Source organism: Anabrus simplex, chromosome 2 (genome assembly GCF_040414725.1).
Source record: "Anabrus simplex isolate iqAnaSimp1 chromosome 2, ASM4041472v1, whole genome shotgun sequence".
Classification (NCBI taxonomy): domain Eukaryota; kingdom Metazoa; phylum Arthropoda; class Insecta; order Orthoptera; family Tettigoniidae; genus Anabrus; species Anabrus simplex.
This window is the reverse complement of record NC_090266.1, coordinates 721,834,293-721,851,283: the sequence shown is the minus strand read 5'-3', so window position 1 is coordinate 721,851,283 and position 16,991 is coordinate 721,834,293. Positions and strand designations below refer to the sequence as shown.

General features: G+C 42.0%; 1 protein-coding gene across 1 annotated transcript in view; it reads left to right on the top strand.

Moving 5' to 3' along the window:
• Nucleotides 1–16,991, top strand: part of LOC136864403 (MOXD1 homolog 2) — a 795,728-nt gene that overhangs the window by 564,151 nt on the left and 214,586 nt on the right. The window lies entirely within an intron of this gene.

The following is a 16,991-nucleotide window of genomic DNA, read 5'->3' as shown; positions in this document are numbered from 1 at the left end:
TGTCACATTGGTTCCATTCATGTCATTTTACTACCTGTTCCGGTCTTGCATTCCCTACCGGATATTCAGTCCTCTTAATTTCCTTCCAAACTGACAGCACTTCAGTTTACGAAATACTGACGTTCATATCATAGTCGCTGCAATTATTTTCAAGCTCAGATCGTCACCGTTTGGGCAAAAGTCCATATCTTTCAATGCTCTTCCTATCTATTATTTTCCTTAAGACTGGTCACGCCTCCCAGCCACATATGGATATGCAATCCACCAGAACAATTTTCGTTGTGTTCATTTTCGTATGCTAACGTGTAAAGGAAAATGAACTTTAAGTACATTATACTGTAGGAGTGCGTAAATAAGTCATGCAAACATACATTCCTAGGTGCGGGTAAGGTTCATTTTCCTTTACACGTAAGCATAGAAAAATGAACACCACGAATATTGTTCTGATGGACTAAATATCCATATGTTGATGTGAGGTGTGCCCAGGAAAATAATGGATAGGAAGAGATATGACCTTTTGCCCGAAGAGCGACGAAGTATATTAAATATCAAGAGTCTGCCATTAATACCAAGTTTTCAGTATAAGCGAAGAAGTAAACAACAACATGTAATAAATTAAAATACTTAGAATTAACGACTAACTTTTGTAGGAAATAAACTCTCCAATTTCTTGTATATTTTAGGAGTGATAACTTTTCTTAACGCATGTGGGGTTGAAAAGTTGTGCGAATGAGAAAACCTGGAAATGGGAATAAAACGAAGTGGTAAAAAAACAGAGAACATTAACAGCCAAGTTATATGAAGAAAGTGGTCAGCATTACCACAGAACGGAGTGTACGCGAAAGAATTTCACACGGGTCACTTACAGCGGAAATTGCCGACTTCTGGAAGTATGGGCAGGGAGCGAAACGTGGCGGCTGGTAAGTTAGTGTTGACCGGGAGAAGTTGCTGACCATGCTCTTAACTACGAACGGAACAAGGAAATGGGTGAGGCTACAAGACTCTGTGTGATCGACAATGCCAATTTGTGCGGCTCTCCAGACATGATCGAGAGTGAACAGTGGGGTGTAAGATAAATGGAACATTGAGGAAACACTGAAAGGTTGTAATTGTCAGCATACTCGGTAAGATTGAAGGGCAGTAGGACGAAAGTTTTTGATGAAAAGTACTAATTGGAATTAAATAATAATGTACATGTGGTTAGTAACCAAGTGCTAAATTGAGATTAATATACATTCTTACCGAGATTAAAAAATAAAACACTACTGGGCACTTGTTTTAAACGTATAACCTACTTTCTTCTCAACCTATTCGGAATCCGTTATTTCAATTTTGCACTCTATTTTAGTTCTCGGAAAGGAAGGGATACTTCTGGGTAATAGAGGAAAAGAAAGATCACGTAGAAATATGGTAGAAGATTTACCGCAGGTCACAGGATGTCAGAATTACCAACAAATAAATAGGCCAGCAGAAGGAACAAAAGAATGGTTGCAATGATGGGGCATAGGCTTTAGGATATGATGTTGATGACGATTATTATTATTATTATTATTATTATTATTATTATTATTATTATTATTATTATTATTATTATTACTTTGTTATTGGCTTTACGTCGCACCGACAGAGATATGTCTTATGGCGACGATGGGATAGGGAAGGCCTAGGAATGGAAAGGAAGTGGCCGTGGCCTTAATTAAGGTATAGCGCCAGTATTTGCCTGGTGTGAAAATGGGAAACCACGGAAAACCATCTTCAGGGCTGCCGACAGTGGGGTTCGAAGCCACTATCTCCCGATTATGATTATTATTATTATTATTGTTATATTTATATTCGGTATATATTCGCTGCACCTCGAAACACCGCTATGTGATAATGTTGAGGGGAGAAGTACTGACCCGCAGCACATGTACAACTTGACATAGTTTATGCAATACTGAATCTTAGATGACAGAACATTTCTCGTCAGAGTACTAAGCTGAATTATTATCACATAGCGGTTTTTCTAGTCGCAACGACGATATTCATGAGTGCCGTAAGATATTGTCTGGAAACTAATTAAATATATCGTCGATGTTCGGGCAAACGGTCAAATCTCCCAATGCTCTTCCTATCCATTATTTTCCTTCAGACTGGGCACGCCACACAACCACATATAGATATTTAGTCGTTCAGAACATTATTCGTCGTGTTCATTTTTCTGTGCTTACGTCTAAAGGAATATGAACCCTTCCGTACCGCACTATAGGAATGTATGTTTGCGTTACTTATTTACGCACTCCTACAATACAATCTACTTAAGGTTCGTCTTCCTTTACACGTTAGGATACGAAAATGAACACAACGTAAATTGTTCTTATGGACTGCATATCTATATACTGTATGGCTGGGAGGCGTGACCAGTCTTAAGGAAAATAATGGATAGAAAGAGCATTGAAAGTTATGACCTATTGCCCGAAAAGCGACGATCCAATGCGTACCGTCTGGAGCAAAATTCTTGTATAAACTCTAGGAATTAAGAGTAATCCTGTAGTTTACGTGAAATGCGAACCACAGAAACGTGAGTTTTCATTTCGGAAATGCTATATGTATTGACCGTGATTCGAACCGCGGTCACCTTGGTGAGAAACCAGTGTATAGCCACTCGGGTAACACGACCTCTCTCTAGGAATCGTGAAGGAGTTTTGAGCATATATAATAAACGCGTGTCTGGAAACATATATCACAGTTTCACGAAAATACGCATATCGACTGCCTAGTTTTAATACCATGTTTCTGACAGTGCTGTTTCTATCCATATTTTCCTTACGAATGGTCACGCCTGCCAGCCACGTATGGATATGCAGTCCACCAGAGCAATGTTTGTTGGGTTCATTTTCCCATGCTTGAGTGTAGGGGAAAATGAACCTTGGTATTACTCCAGACCGGCTAACAACATATATTTAATGTTATAAGTAGGTGGAAATTAATGAAATCTTACTTGTAGTGCGCCTCAGAGGAGAGATGTCCAGGAACCCACAATCCCTCCCCAAGAAGTAAATTTTACTTTATAACCTTATGAAGAGTATTACACGCCATTTTCATTTCTGAAGTAGTACTGGCATTGGCCAATGTAAACTGGCACGTGATCTCGTTCCCGTCAACAACGTTAATATAATCCGTTGCCAACCCCAACACAGTAAATGGGCTATGAAATGTAACAGGCCTAGGGCCGCTTCGCGGCTTCTATCCTGCGCACCGCCTTTGCTTGCCCCTATATCACAGGTATTGACCAGATCCTAATGGTCTTCTCCAGGTCCTCTCCTAACGTCCGAACGGCAAGAACCATTCCAGACCAATGATTTTGTCCAGGTCATATCCTAACCGTCAGTTATTAAGTACAGAGGTTGGCAGCACTGAGCACCGCTTTATAACATCCTTCCCGAGAAGGCCGCGAACTTGTAAACAAACGACAGTCGTTCCGCGGTTGTGAAAGTCTTGTCAGCCGGGCTGGAGGAATGAATGAACCCAAATGTAGGAGTGCGTACATATGTCATACAAACAACATTTCTATAGTGGAGTACGACAAGGTTAATTTTCCTTTGCTATGCTTTCCTATGGTAACGTGTAAAGGAAAATGCACCTTACCATACCGTATTGTAGGGATGTTGTTTTCATGGCGAATTTAAGCAATCCTACAGTTTAGAAAGTATTTAAGGTTCATTTTCCTTTACACATAAATTGTTCTGATGCACTGTGCATGTATATGTGGCTGGGAGGCGTGACCAGTCTTAAGGAAGAAAATGGATGGGAAGTGCATTGGGAGATACGAGGTTTTAGAAGTAAGTCATCGAAATGCTACTGTGATTCATTGAGGCATGTTTATGCAATGAACCGGCCACAAAATACGTTTGGTGAATGTCGTTTCGAAGGGCTCCAGTTATAGGAACCCTTCTGAACTATGCCGTGTTAGTATGTCGTACTTCCATACACGTGACATTGCATTTCTATGTCTCTTTTTAATGTGACAACTATCTCAACGACATCCTTCGGGAGCAATGGTGCAATGAACATTTGAGGTGAGTATTTCACGAGATAAGTTACCTTAGGGACGGGGTGAAATTGTATTTTTTATCGAACATGTGAGCATTGAGTCTTTTGCTTTACTCCTTCCTGTACATCAACTCTAAGAATAAAACTTACTTACAATTCAAATAGTTGGAGCAAAATGCCACTACAGTAATATATATACTGTTGACATAAACCAAACCAAACCCCTTGGCACTACAGCCCTTGAAGGCCTTGGCCTACCAAGCGACCGCTGCTCAGCCCGAAGGCCTGCAGATTAGGAGGTTTCGTGTGCTCAGCACGACGGATCCCTCGGCCGTTATTCATGGCTTTCTAGATCGGGGCCGCTATCTCATCGTCAGATAGCTCCTCAATTCTAATCACGTAGGATGAATGGACCTCGAACAAGCCCTCTTGCCCAGGTAAAATCCCTGTCCTTGCCGGTAATTGAACCCGGGGCCTCCGAGTAAGAGGCAAGCACGCTACCCCTACACCACGGCGCCGGCACTGCTGACATATTAACATTAAATACAATGACTTTTATTTTGTTTCCCTTTTAAAACATAAGGGGTGGGTATATTTTTTGAATGGCATTATCATCAAATGATTATATAATCAATGCCCTTCACAGATTCTAACGGTTTATGACATCAATTTTATTTTATTTATTTTTTTGCCAGCGGTTGAACGTCGCACTGACATTCATACAAGAATGGGAAAGCGCTAAGATTGGGAAGGTAGTCTCCGTGGTCTTAATTATGGTACAGTCCCAGCATTTACCTCTCGTGAAAATGGTAAACCACAGAAAACCATCTTCAAGGCTGCCCGACGGTGGAATAAGAATCCAACACCTACCGAATGCAAGCTCACAGCTATGCGACCCTAACCATGCGGTTATCGTCTATACTGTAATTATGTACGGTATATCACATGCTTTATTAAATTACCGCTCAGACACTACTTTCTTACAGCAAGATCAAGATCGAGCTGTTCAATTACAAACTCTGTTTTAGGATTTATAAATCAGTTTTACTATCTGAGCGTAAACGTTCTTGAAGGTTAGTTTTAAAGGAAACAGTTAGTAATTCCTTATAAATAGAATGAAGGTATTTCTTCCATATCAAACTAACTTTCACAAATCGTCTTGAATCAAGAAATACATGATCTAGAATTCCAAAATAATTATATGAACTTCGTGCAAACTTTAAAATATTCGGTTACTTGCCATAAAGGGCTCAGGTGTGCTGTGTTTTGTCTACCGCACGGAGAAAGATGTTCCCCAACAGGTTTCTGAATCGGTCTCAAGAGACCAATGGTGGTGTAATTTGGAACACAATATTGATACAACGAATTAATGTGTATATGCTTTGCTTAAATAATCGCACTTGCAAGGTACCTTAGACATTGAACCTATGGGTTCTAAGGAACAATATTGTATCCGCTTGAGGTACATTTGATTTGCAGTTAAAGTGATCATATACACACCACTCACTGGAGGAACTAAGAATAATGCACCAGTTTGAAAAAGTGTATTTGTTTTAATTGTTATGCAACATTCCATGTAATTTCTTCAAATCAACCATGAACTTTAAAACAAATGAGTAGAAGGTAATAAGGAAAACTAACATGAAATGTACACCAACATGTTGTCGCTGCCGGGACAAAGCCTCCTATGTGAAATATTTTAGCTTATAACTTTGGCCGGTAAGGTTCTGTCATCTATTGTCATCTATTGTGTGAATATTGTAAAGGAATTCTCGCTCTTCATAATGTATGTGCTGCGGGTCAGTATATCTCCAACAATATTATCACATACGAGGTTTTGTCCAGGCAACGACGATGTATAAGAGTGCATTCTGAATTATTTCTGATATCCCCTTATAATAAAAACCTCTGACATCAATTTCACATCAATAATAAGCACCTCAAACATTATACACAGTTCAAAAAATTAGGAGAATATGTATGTAACGTCTAATATGTGAACGTTAATTTGGTAGATGGGTTCCAGTGGCCGTACAGCGTACCTTGAGACGTTAGCTACTCAGGGTATGTCAAATTTAAGTTATACTCCATCTGTAGGTGTATCCATGCATTAAACTGTCAGGTCACCCCTCAAATCAAAGTGAATAGCGGTGCGTCGTGTGTCGCTGTGAGGTATACAGACTACTTCGGTCATTTGAGCACGTTGTACGTAAACCGTCACAACCCATGAGGCATCCTAATGAGGTTCAAGTCGCAAGGGCCGTCACTTTGATCCACGAAGGATGGACTTTTCGTCGTGTTGCTGTGGATATCAATGTCTCTCCGTCAGTTATTCAACGCTTGTGGAATCGCTACAATGAGACAGGCCAGTTCACAAGGAGGATTGGACAACGTCGTGGACGCATGACAACACCACAGGACGACCGATATCTGGCCATCTGTGCGTTGCGGCGTCGTTCAGCAACTGCCAGAGAACTGCAACAAGACCTCGGGAGGGTCACTGGAGTCACGGTGTCTGACCAGACACTAAGGAACAGGTTGTGAGAAGTGTCCTTACAAACCAGACGTCCAGTTCGAGTGCCCCGTTTAAGGCAGCAAAATCGCGCAGCGCGCCTTCTGTTTGCCCGTACCCATGTCAACTGGGAACTTCGCCAGTGGAAACCTGTGTTGTTCACCGACGAGTCCAGATTTCCTCTGACACAGCGTGATGGACGTCAACGCGTATGGAGAAGCCATGGTGAGCAGTACATGCCTAATGTTGTCCAGGAAGGCGACTGATTCGGACAAGGTTCTCTGATGATGTGTAGTGGCATTACTACTGATGGCCGTACGGATCTTGCCGCCGTCCGTGGTAATCTTTCCGCTGCGGGGTACATCGAGCAGATACTGCTACAGCATGTGTTGGTTGCTGCATACGGTGTTGGTCCAGAATTCGTGCTCATGCACGAGAATGCCAAGGCTCATGTAGCGCGGATCACTAGAGCTGTTTTGCGAGAACTGGACATTGAAGGGATGGAATGGCTTGCAGTGAATCCCGACCTTAATCCCATCGAGCATGAGTGGGACAGGCTTGACAGAGGTGTTCGTGAGAATGTGTTCCACCACAGACTCTCCAAGACCTCGAACAGTCTCGCATTGAAGAATAGGACCTGATACCGCAACGTGACCTCCGTCGACTTATACGGAGCATGCCACGTAGGTGCCAAGCTGTGATAAATGCTCGTGGAGTACATACACCATGCTGAAGCTCTCTAAATGTGATAAATCCACCCTAGAGGACTGTTATGACTTCGCTTTCGCCCCTATTTGGACATTTCCATTTGTGTTCCGAAAATGAACGCGAATCCATCGATTACCTTTTGTATGATCCAATGGTAAAGAATAAAGGTTTAGTTAGTAATATACCTGGATGTAAGGTATTGTTTTGTGGATCATGGCATACGTTCAAAAATATGTTCCCTAATTTTTTTTTGAACTGTGTATAAGTTGCATTTTCTTCCATTACGGAAGTCTTGTGTTGTAACAGAAAGCTAAGATTTGAAATGTCTGTATCCGTTTGTTCAGAACGGCTTTGTGTCTTTCTAGTAAAGCTTCATATTATGACTTTTTAATCGACCGTGTGTTGTTCTTTTTATCTGTTGTTGATGTGGAGACGTCAGAGGTAAATTCTGATTCATTATATTTTTATGAACTAAACCAATCATCTTATTGGTATCTGTAGGCAGTCAGCGCTGCTATGAATTAGTGTTCATTCCGTCCGGCTCCACAGCTAAATGGTTAGCGTCCTGGCCTTTGGTCACAGGGGTCCCGGGTTCCATTCCCGGCAGGGCCGGGAATTTTAACCATCATTGGTTAATTTCTCTGGCACGGGGGCTGGGTGTATGTGTTATCTTCATCATCATTTCATCATCAGGACGCGCAGGTCGCCTACGGGAGTCAAATCAAAAGACCTGCACCTGACGAGCCGAACATGTCGTGGGATCTCCCGGCACTAAAAGCCATACGCCATTTTATTTCAGTGTCCATTCCTATTGTTTGCATTTCCGTATGGAACACACCATATTACGTGTTTTATTTCATTTACAGGAATAATGCATGAACGTGGTTGTATGAAATGTTTGAATTAAGAAAGTAACCTAATCTCATTCAAGGAAGTTGGAAATTTATTGATTATCTTCCTTAGTCGCCAGCCCCGTGGTGTAGGGGTAGCGTGCTTGCCTCTTACCTGAAGGCTCCGGGTTCGATTCCCGGCCAGGTCAGGTATTTTTACCTGGACCTGAGGGCTTGTTCGAGGTCCACTCAGCCTACGTGATTAGAATTGAGGAGCTATCTAACGGTGAGATAGCGGCCCCGGTCCAGAAAGCCAAGAATAACGGCCGAGAGGGTCGTCGTGGTGACCACACGGCACCTCGTAATCTGCAGGCCTTCGGGCTGAGCAGCGGTCGCTTTGCAGGCCAAGGCCCTTCAAGGGCTGTAGTGGCATGGGTTTTTTTTCTCCCTTGGTCAGTTATGCCAGTCACTTATTCCTCTTCCTGTATACAAATATCTGACCCAATCTGTCCTTTTGAATTCCAACTTTATCTTCATATTATGAACCTCGCTACATTAAAATACTCCGTTCAAGCTTATTCGTCTAACAATATCACTCCACGTCATCGCTCCATTGACAGCTCGGAACAAACCACTTAGGTGAGCAGCTCTTCTCCTTACTTCCAAGTTTTGCCAGCGCAAAGTTTGCAATATTTTCGTAACACTACTCTTTTCTGGGAATTCACCCACCAAAAATTGTGCGACATTCCGTTGGATGTCTTCTATGTCTTGAATCGGGCAATCCTGGTGAGAGTCCCACACACTGGAACAGTATTTCAATATTTTAATTGGGGTCTTACCATTGACTTATACACGCTTTCGTTACATTCTTACTGCAACCACGAATATCCCCATAACTACATGAAAAGATCTGTAAACTTTATTTACTATATCGATGTGATTACCTCAATGAATATCTTTCCTTATAGTAACACCTCCCTACTTACAGTGATCCCCATGAGGTACTTTCACCCCGTCATTAAAACTGAAAGGACTTTTCGTCTTGGAGAAACTTACAACTTGACTTTTTACACAGTTTACCACCATTCCATTGTCTGCTGTGCATTTCATAACATTGCTGAGGTCGTTTTGCAGTCAGTCACAGTCCTGTAACGTATTTATTACTGTACACAGCATAAGATCTTCCGCAAAAAGCCTTATCTGTTTATTGCACTTCTTTATCATACAATATAAACATAATATATAGGGCCAATAATACTGCCTTGCGGAACATCCTCTTAATCACCGCAGGGTCAAATAATGCTTCACCTTCTCTACCTAATTCGGTGGGTTCTCATTTCTAGATATTTATCACCCCGTTCAATCTCTCTTTTGTCTAGTCCAATAGCTATTATGGGCTGCCTGTTCGAGGCGGTAAAGACGTGCTTGATTCACCCGGGAGGACGTGTGTTCGATACTCCGTCAGAAAGTCGAAAACTTAAGAAAGGAGATGGTTTTGAATTCCGGAGGTGCGTACTGCGCTTAGGTTCACTCAGCCTACAACAAAATGGAGTACTAGGTCAATTCCTGTGGGCAAAGAGGTCGGGCGTATAGCTGACCATTTTACCCCATCAAGTGCCGAGATTACGGATAGTGGAAGCCTTTAACTTTTAGCCCCCTCCCCTCCCCAACCCAACCCACCCCACCCCCACAAAGGCCTACTTGGCCTCTACAGAGAGATTAATTTGATTTGCTTCTTGCAATAGCTCTTATTTTTTCAGTAAACTCCTATGATCTACCCTATTAAAAGACTTGGACATGTCAGTGGCAGCACAGTCTGGATCAAAGATATCTGTTACATCTTGTTGGAATCCTGCAAGTTGAACCCCACTGGAATAACCTTAATGAAACCTGAATTGCCTTCAGTCAATCCACTTAGTAATTTCACAACAGGACTTATATGCAACAATGTCAAACGGACTAACCTGCAATTTTCCACCTTATATTTATCACCATTTCCTTCGTACACTAGGGCTACTCTAGCAACACTCCATTCACTTGGTATAGCTGCTTCATTCGAACAGTAAACAAATGAGGGCTTCAGATATGGTATTATATTCCAGTCCATTGCCTTTAATATATGCCCAGAAATCGTATCAATTCCAGCTGCTTTCCTTACTTTCAAATTTTGTATCCTCACGTAAATATATTTAATATCATTGGTAGAATTCAGTACTTTGCCATTATTAGTCTCTTTCATAACCTGGGAACTATCCGTATGTCCAACTATCTTAATGTAATGTTGGCTAAATATTTCGTTGGCTTACATCTAAAACCTCGTATGTGACAGTGCTCTTCCTACCCATTATATTCCCCAGGACTGGTCATGCCTCCCAGTCACATCATCCATAGTCCAAGAGAACAATTTTCGTAGTGTTCATTTTCCTATACTAACGTGCACAGAAAATGGACCCTACCATACCGTATTGCAGGGATGTTGTTTTCACGGGGAATTTAAGCATTCCTACAGTTTAAAGTATTTAAGGTTCATTTTCGTTTACACTTCAGCATAGGAAAATGAACACTACGAAAATTGTTCTGATGGACTGTACATCCACATGTGGATGAGAGGCGTGACCAGTCTTAAGGAAGAAAATTGATAGGAAGTGCATTGGGAGATACGAGGTTTTAGAAGTAAGCCATCGATTTATGCCTTCTGTAAATACTCGTATCTGAACTCGCTCGGTCATTTATGACTCCTGGAATATCCATCCTGGAACCTGTTCTTGCTTTGAAGTAATTACACCTAACCTTCCATTTTAAACTAAAATTCATATGACTGCCAATTATGCTTCCCATCATGCTATCCTCAGCTGACATTTTTGCTTAATCCAGTTTCCTAGAAAATTCATTCGTTCTCTCCTTACTTCCACAACCTTTCCTAACTGTGTTTCTTTCTATCCTGCAACTTCTCAACTTCTTAAACTCTTTCTTTCTCTGTTGTAATGTAGTGGGTTATTCCCATTCCTTACCACCTTAGGTACATACCTGTTTTCACATTCCTCGAAAATCTCTTTAAACCTACCACATTTTAATTTAAAATTTTCCACAATTGCCGGGCTGAGTGGCTCAGTGGGTTGAGGTGCTGGCCTATTGACCCCAACTTAGCACGTTCGATCATGACTCATTTTGGTGGTATTTGAAGGTGCTCAAATATGTCAGCCTTGTGTCGTTACATTTACTGGCACGTAAAAGAACTCCTGCGGGACTAACTTCCGGCACCCCGGTGTCTCCGAAAACCCTAAAAGTAGCTAGTGAGACGTAAACCAAAATAACATTATTATTATTATTATTATTATTATTATTATTATTATTATTATTATTATTATTATTATTAGAATACAATTACATTTTAAGGACTCCGTTATGCCTCTCTTATAAATGATAAGGTACTGCTTGGTTGTCCTGCTTTTACAACCTTCCATTTCATCATATTTATAACGACGTGATAGCTTCGTGATCACTTATACCATATATCACCTGAATTTTTCTGTGGAGCTCAGCAAGTTTTATCATCACCATGTCTAGAATATTTTTCTCTCTACTCGGTTCCATCGCATTCTAATCCAGTTGTCCTTCCCAGATTAGCTTACCTACCATGTGTTGGTTATACATTCTGTCCCAAGGTTTGGCGTGACTTCCGTCTAATATGCTGGAGACAGAGGGTTAATAATTATTCAAAAATAAACTCACAGTAACAACAACATAAAGGGCGTACTAATAGTAGTATCGATTCATGAGATATACTTACCTAATTATTACCCTCCTCCGTAATTTCATTATAATGAGTGCGCTATTACACAATGTATTGTTATTGGATCTCTAATTGAATTCATTACGAGAAAATAAAAATTAAAAAGTTGTGGAGCCTGTTCTATATACAAGCCCATCATCAGTGGCGGGTCAAGTGCACATAGTCGTGCTTAGTACAGTCGAAAGACACGCTTGAGCGAAGTTCATCTGTCATCAGACAAGAATAATGAGCCCAACTTCCGGTTGCTATACCGCACATTATTATCGTTGAGTTACAGGACTCAAACATGTAGTGTTAATATACTCTCATTGGTTTAAATTTCACTGGCGCTCTTGAAAGACTAAGCCATTCATTATAGGCTTTGTACGGAATGCTATTTCACATCAATGTTGAGGAAGGAAAGCGGGAGAGATTCTCCGTGTGATGCACATTCTAGAAAAATATCGGTACGCAGATTGTTTTTTGGAAATATGTTTTGTATTTGAATACATTTACCCTAACGTTGGCAGCCCTGAAGATGGTTTTTCGTAGTTGTCCAGTTTCACACTAGGCAAACGCTGGGACTGTAGCTTAATTGTGACCATGGCCATTACTTTTTAAGTCCTAGCGCTGTATTGTCTCCTTTGTCAAATTAATATCAGATGAATTTACTACACTGCCCCTATAACATTCACTTGTCTTTCCTATGTTATTGGTTTAATTATCTGCATTTAATACACACTTAATGTCAATGGCTAACCATGTTGACACATCGGAGCCCGCAATATATTCCAAGTTAGAAATCATTGGGTACTATCAGTACTTCGATGGGTAATTGTGTGATGTTGGCAAGAGGAGGAACTGACCATCCTGACTGCAACCAGTCTGATCATTGACCCTGTCCGACTCGTTGGCTGAACGGTCAGCGTACTGGCCTTCGGTTCAGAGGGTCCCGGGTTCGATTCCCGGCCGGGTCGGGGTTTTTAACCTTAATTGGTTAATTCATACGGCACGGGGGCTGGGTTTATGTGTTGTCTTCATCATCATTTAATCCTCATCACGACGCGCAGGTCACCTACGGGTGTCAAATAGAAAGACCTGCACCTGGTGAGCCGAACCCGTTCTGGGTTATCCCGGCACTGAAAGCCACAGGACATTTCGTTGACCCTTAGCCCAGCTGAGATCGTTAAGTAAGTCACCAACGTCGATGATTGAATCAAGCACTTGGATTTATACACGTAATACTTATTAAGAAGATTAAATAGCCTAGCACAGCGTAGGTCGGATGATGATGATGATGATGCTTGTTGTTTAAAGGGGCCTAACATCGAAGGTCATCGGCCCCGAGCGTAGGTCGGTTCACTCGGGATGACATGAATTCAGTTCCTCGTCAGGAAGTCTAAGAGCTCAGAAAGAATACTTCCACCCCTGGAAGGACATGTGGCCCTGGCATTTACTTAGCCTACTTCAGAAATGAGCACTCGCTTGAGTGCTAAGTACAAATGTGACTTAGCAAGGAGTTAACCGTTCACTCCCACTTAATGTCAAGTTTACGGAGTTACTGCAGGGGCGTTCATTGAGGTGAGATTTATTCTCTCGTGATCTGTTCAGCGAAGGAGACGGGGAATGTCAGCAATGAATAGTAATTTTCTTCGGAACCGTTAATAAGAGTTTCTCCAGGGTATTAATCCTCTGTATGTTCTTCTCGATCTTCAACGTCGGGCAGTACTTGGATCTAGGCACATGCTCAACGGTACAGTGTATACAGTTTGTATGCTTAGTAAAGTAAATTCATATCCTCATCCCGAGCTGCTGCGGCTCATTTAAGCCCCCAACATAGAGGCAAACTTCATTTATCTATTTAACCAATATTACATTGAAATGAAATGTCGTATGGATTTTAGTGCCGGGATATCCCAGGACGGGTTCGACTCGCCAGGTGCAGGTCTTTCTATTGGACTCCCGTAGGCGACATGCGCGTCATGATGAGGATAAAATGATGATGAATACAACACATACACCCAGCCCCCGTGCCATTGGAATTAAACAATTAAGGTTAAACATCCGCGACCCGGCCGGGAATCGAACCCGGGACCCTCTGAACCGAAGGCGAATACGCTGATCATCAATATTACATTTCTGGCAGTACAAAGGATCGAACCCGGGCGCCCGAGGACCGACATACTATTGGAATCCGGTTTTGATGTACGATTATTATACCATTAATAAATGTAGATCAGCGCACTTCAGCTCTGCTAAGATGACGAGTATCCAGGATTCGGTAGACGGGTGTAATCCAACTAACTGTTAAACTACAGAGGTGGGCGTGTGTTCAGTGTATTCATATGCTTCACAACTTTTTGAAAGCCAAATTCTATACCGTCCCAGGCTATAATAAAAATATAGTACGTTTTAAAAATAAGAAGGCATTTAAAGAAATAACTCAAGGTCGTACGTTTAGAAGGCATTTTGTATATTTATTAGACCTCATGCTGGAGGCATTTCCAAACGGGTGGGGCGGATTAGCTCGGACGGTAGAGTGCTGGGCTTCGGAGCCTAACATGGAAGTTTCGATCCAGGCTCAGTCCAGTGGTATTTGAAGGTGCTCAGATACGTCAGCCTCGTGTCACTAGCACGTAAAAGAACTCCTGCTGGAAAAATTCCGGCACCTCGAGCCCCCTCAAACCGTAAAAGTAGTTAGTGGGACGTATAAACATATAGCATTATTATTCAACATTTCCAAAGGGGAACTTCATTGATTTCTTTTGAGTAATCCTATTTCCCACGAATTTTTGCGTTGAATACCTTTTACTTCTCTTTGTGTGGGAAACAACAATATTGATCGTTATAATTAGGTCTGAAATCTCTTTCAAGTACCAGGTCTTTTCCAGGGTCTTATATAAGTAGTCTCTAGTTTACGTAGGCCTTAACTATGCAAATCACATCCTTACCTCAAGTACAAAATAGCTTGGGGGTAATAAATATGCCAGTTTCTCCCCTGGCGGCAAACTTTAAACACACATGGCCTTTCAGATGAGTAGAACATGAATCAACGAGCCTGAGTAGAAAAGTTCTGTGTTGTTTTCTTTCGCTTCTCCTTATCATATTTTTAATAAATAATAAGTACTTATAAGGTTCTGACATACTGTAGTAATGTTTAACATGGTATAGGAAATTGGCTACTAACTTATATTGAGATCGTAAGAATGTACGTGTATCGGATACTATTGAGTCTTTCTAATATACGTGATATTACTGAAGAAAATGCTGTTAACTGGCCTCATGAGCGATAGAAATGGTATCAAATAAATCTTCAGTGTGTAAGATATCTGAAGAGAACCAGCATGAGTTCATTTTTGTTACGTAGTTTCCTTCTAGTCCGCCTCTGTGGTGTAGTGGTTAGTGAGATTAGCTGCCACTCCTGGAGGCCCGGGTTCGATTCTCGGCTCTGCCACGAAATTTGAAAAGTGGTACGATGGCTGGAACGGGGTCCACTCAGCCTCGCGAGATCAACCGAATAGAGGAGGGTTCGATTCCCACCTCAACCATCCTGGAAGTGGTTTTCCGTTGTGTCCCACTTCTCCTGCAGGCAAATGCCGGGATGGTACCTAACTTAAGGCCACGGCCGCTTCCTTCCCTCTTCCTTGTCTATCCCTTCCAATTTTCCCATCACCCCGCAAGGCCCCTGTTCAGCATAGTATGTGAGGCCGCCTGAGCGAGGTACTGGTCATCCTCCCTAGTTGTATCCCCGACCCAGAGTTTGAAGCTCCAGGACACTGAGGCGGTAGAGGTGGGATCCCCCGGCTTAGTCTGAGGGAAAAACCTACCCTGGAGGGCGAACGGATTAAGAAGAAGAGGAAGAAGAACGTCCTTTTAAATTTCGATTAGCAGTGATAACTTACGTACTATTAAAATATGTTTTTGATGTATGATTTATTGTACCATAGATCAGGATACATCATTGCATTTAAGCTCTGCCAAGCTGACGAGTATCCGGCACAAGGTAGGTGGGTGTGTTATGATTCCCAAGTGACACTGTAACTGTCCCATGGCCATGATCAAGAAATCAACAGTGACATAGAAATACAATCTACTCTGAAATGCCGGGAGTGTCCGAGGACATGTTCGGCTCGCCAGGTGCAGGACTTTTTTGATTTGACACCCGTAGGCGACCTGCGCGTCGTGATAAGGATGAAATGGTGATGAAGATGCCAGCGAAATTAACCAAGAATGGTTAAAATTCCCGACCCTGCCGGGAATCGAACCCGGAGCCCCTGCGACCAAAGGCCAGCACGCTAACCGCTTAGCCATGGAGCCGGACACAAGCTACTCTGCTTCATCATAATACGACCCTGAGACCATTTAGGTATGATCATCTTTCGTATGACAATCATATGGCCTCAGCTATCAAGTTGCAGACATTCAGAAGTGGTACCAATTGGACAGGCTGCCTAACAATTTCGATATTCAGACTGTGCGACGGTACGTGAGCCCACAATGCCCTTCCGATCTAGTACCCTCCTTAAGACCGGTCACGTCTCCCAGCCACACATGGATCCGCAGTCCATCAGAATAACGTTAGTTGTGTTCAATTTCCTGTGCTAACCTGCAAAGGAAAATGAACCTTAAATGCATTATACTGTAGGAGTGCGTAAATACTTCACCAAGATATATGTTCCCAGAGTAAAGTACAATATGGCTCGTTTTCCTTTACATTTAGGCGTAGGAAAATGAACACAGTGAGCTGCATGTTCCTTGTGTGGCTTGGAGGCGTGACCTGTCTTAAGGAAAATAATGGATACGAAGAGCATTGCGGAATGCGAGATATTGCTCTGTGAGCTGCTGTAGGGCAACGAACAAAGACTTCTACCGGTCGGTTCTTATGGCTAAGTTAATTTAGGTTTGTTGGGTTACACTATGTTCATCACCACAGGATGTTTAACACATATGCAGTCAAGATAATTCACCGCGCTTCAAAAACCAAACACCTCAGCTGGAATCGAAGGAAAGGAGAAAAGGAAGACACTAAAGACATATTACTTCTTTTCATTGTATGTTCATGCATATTGCATATGGATACATTTTATGCAGTCCGTTAAATTTTATCATGAGTCGGACACTACAACTGATCCAATGA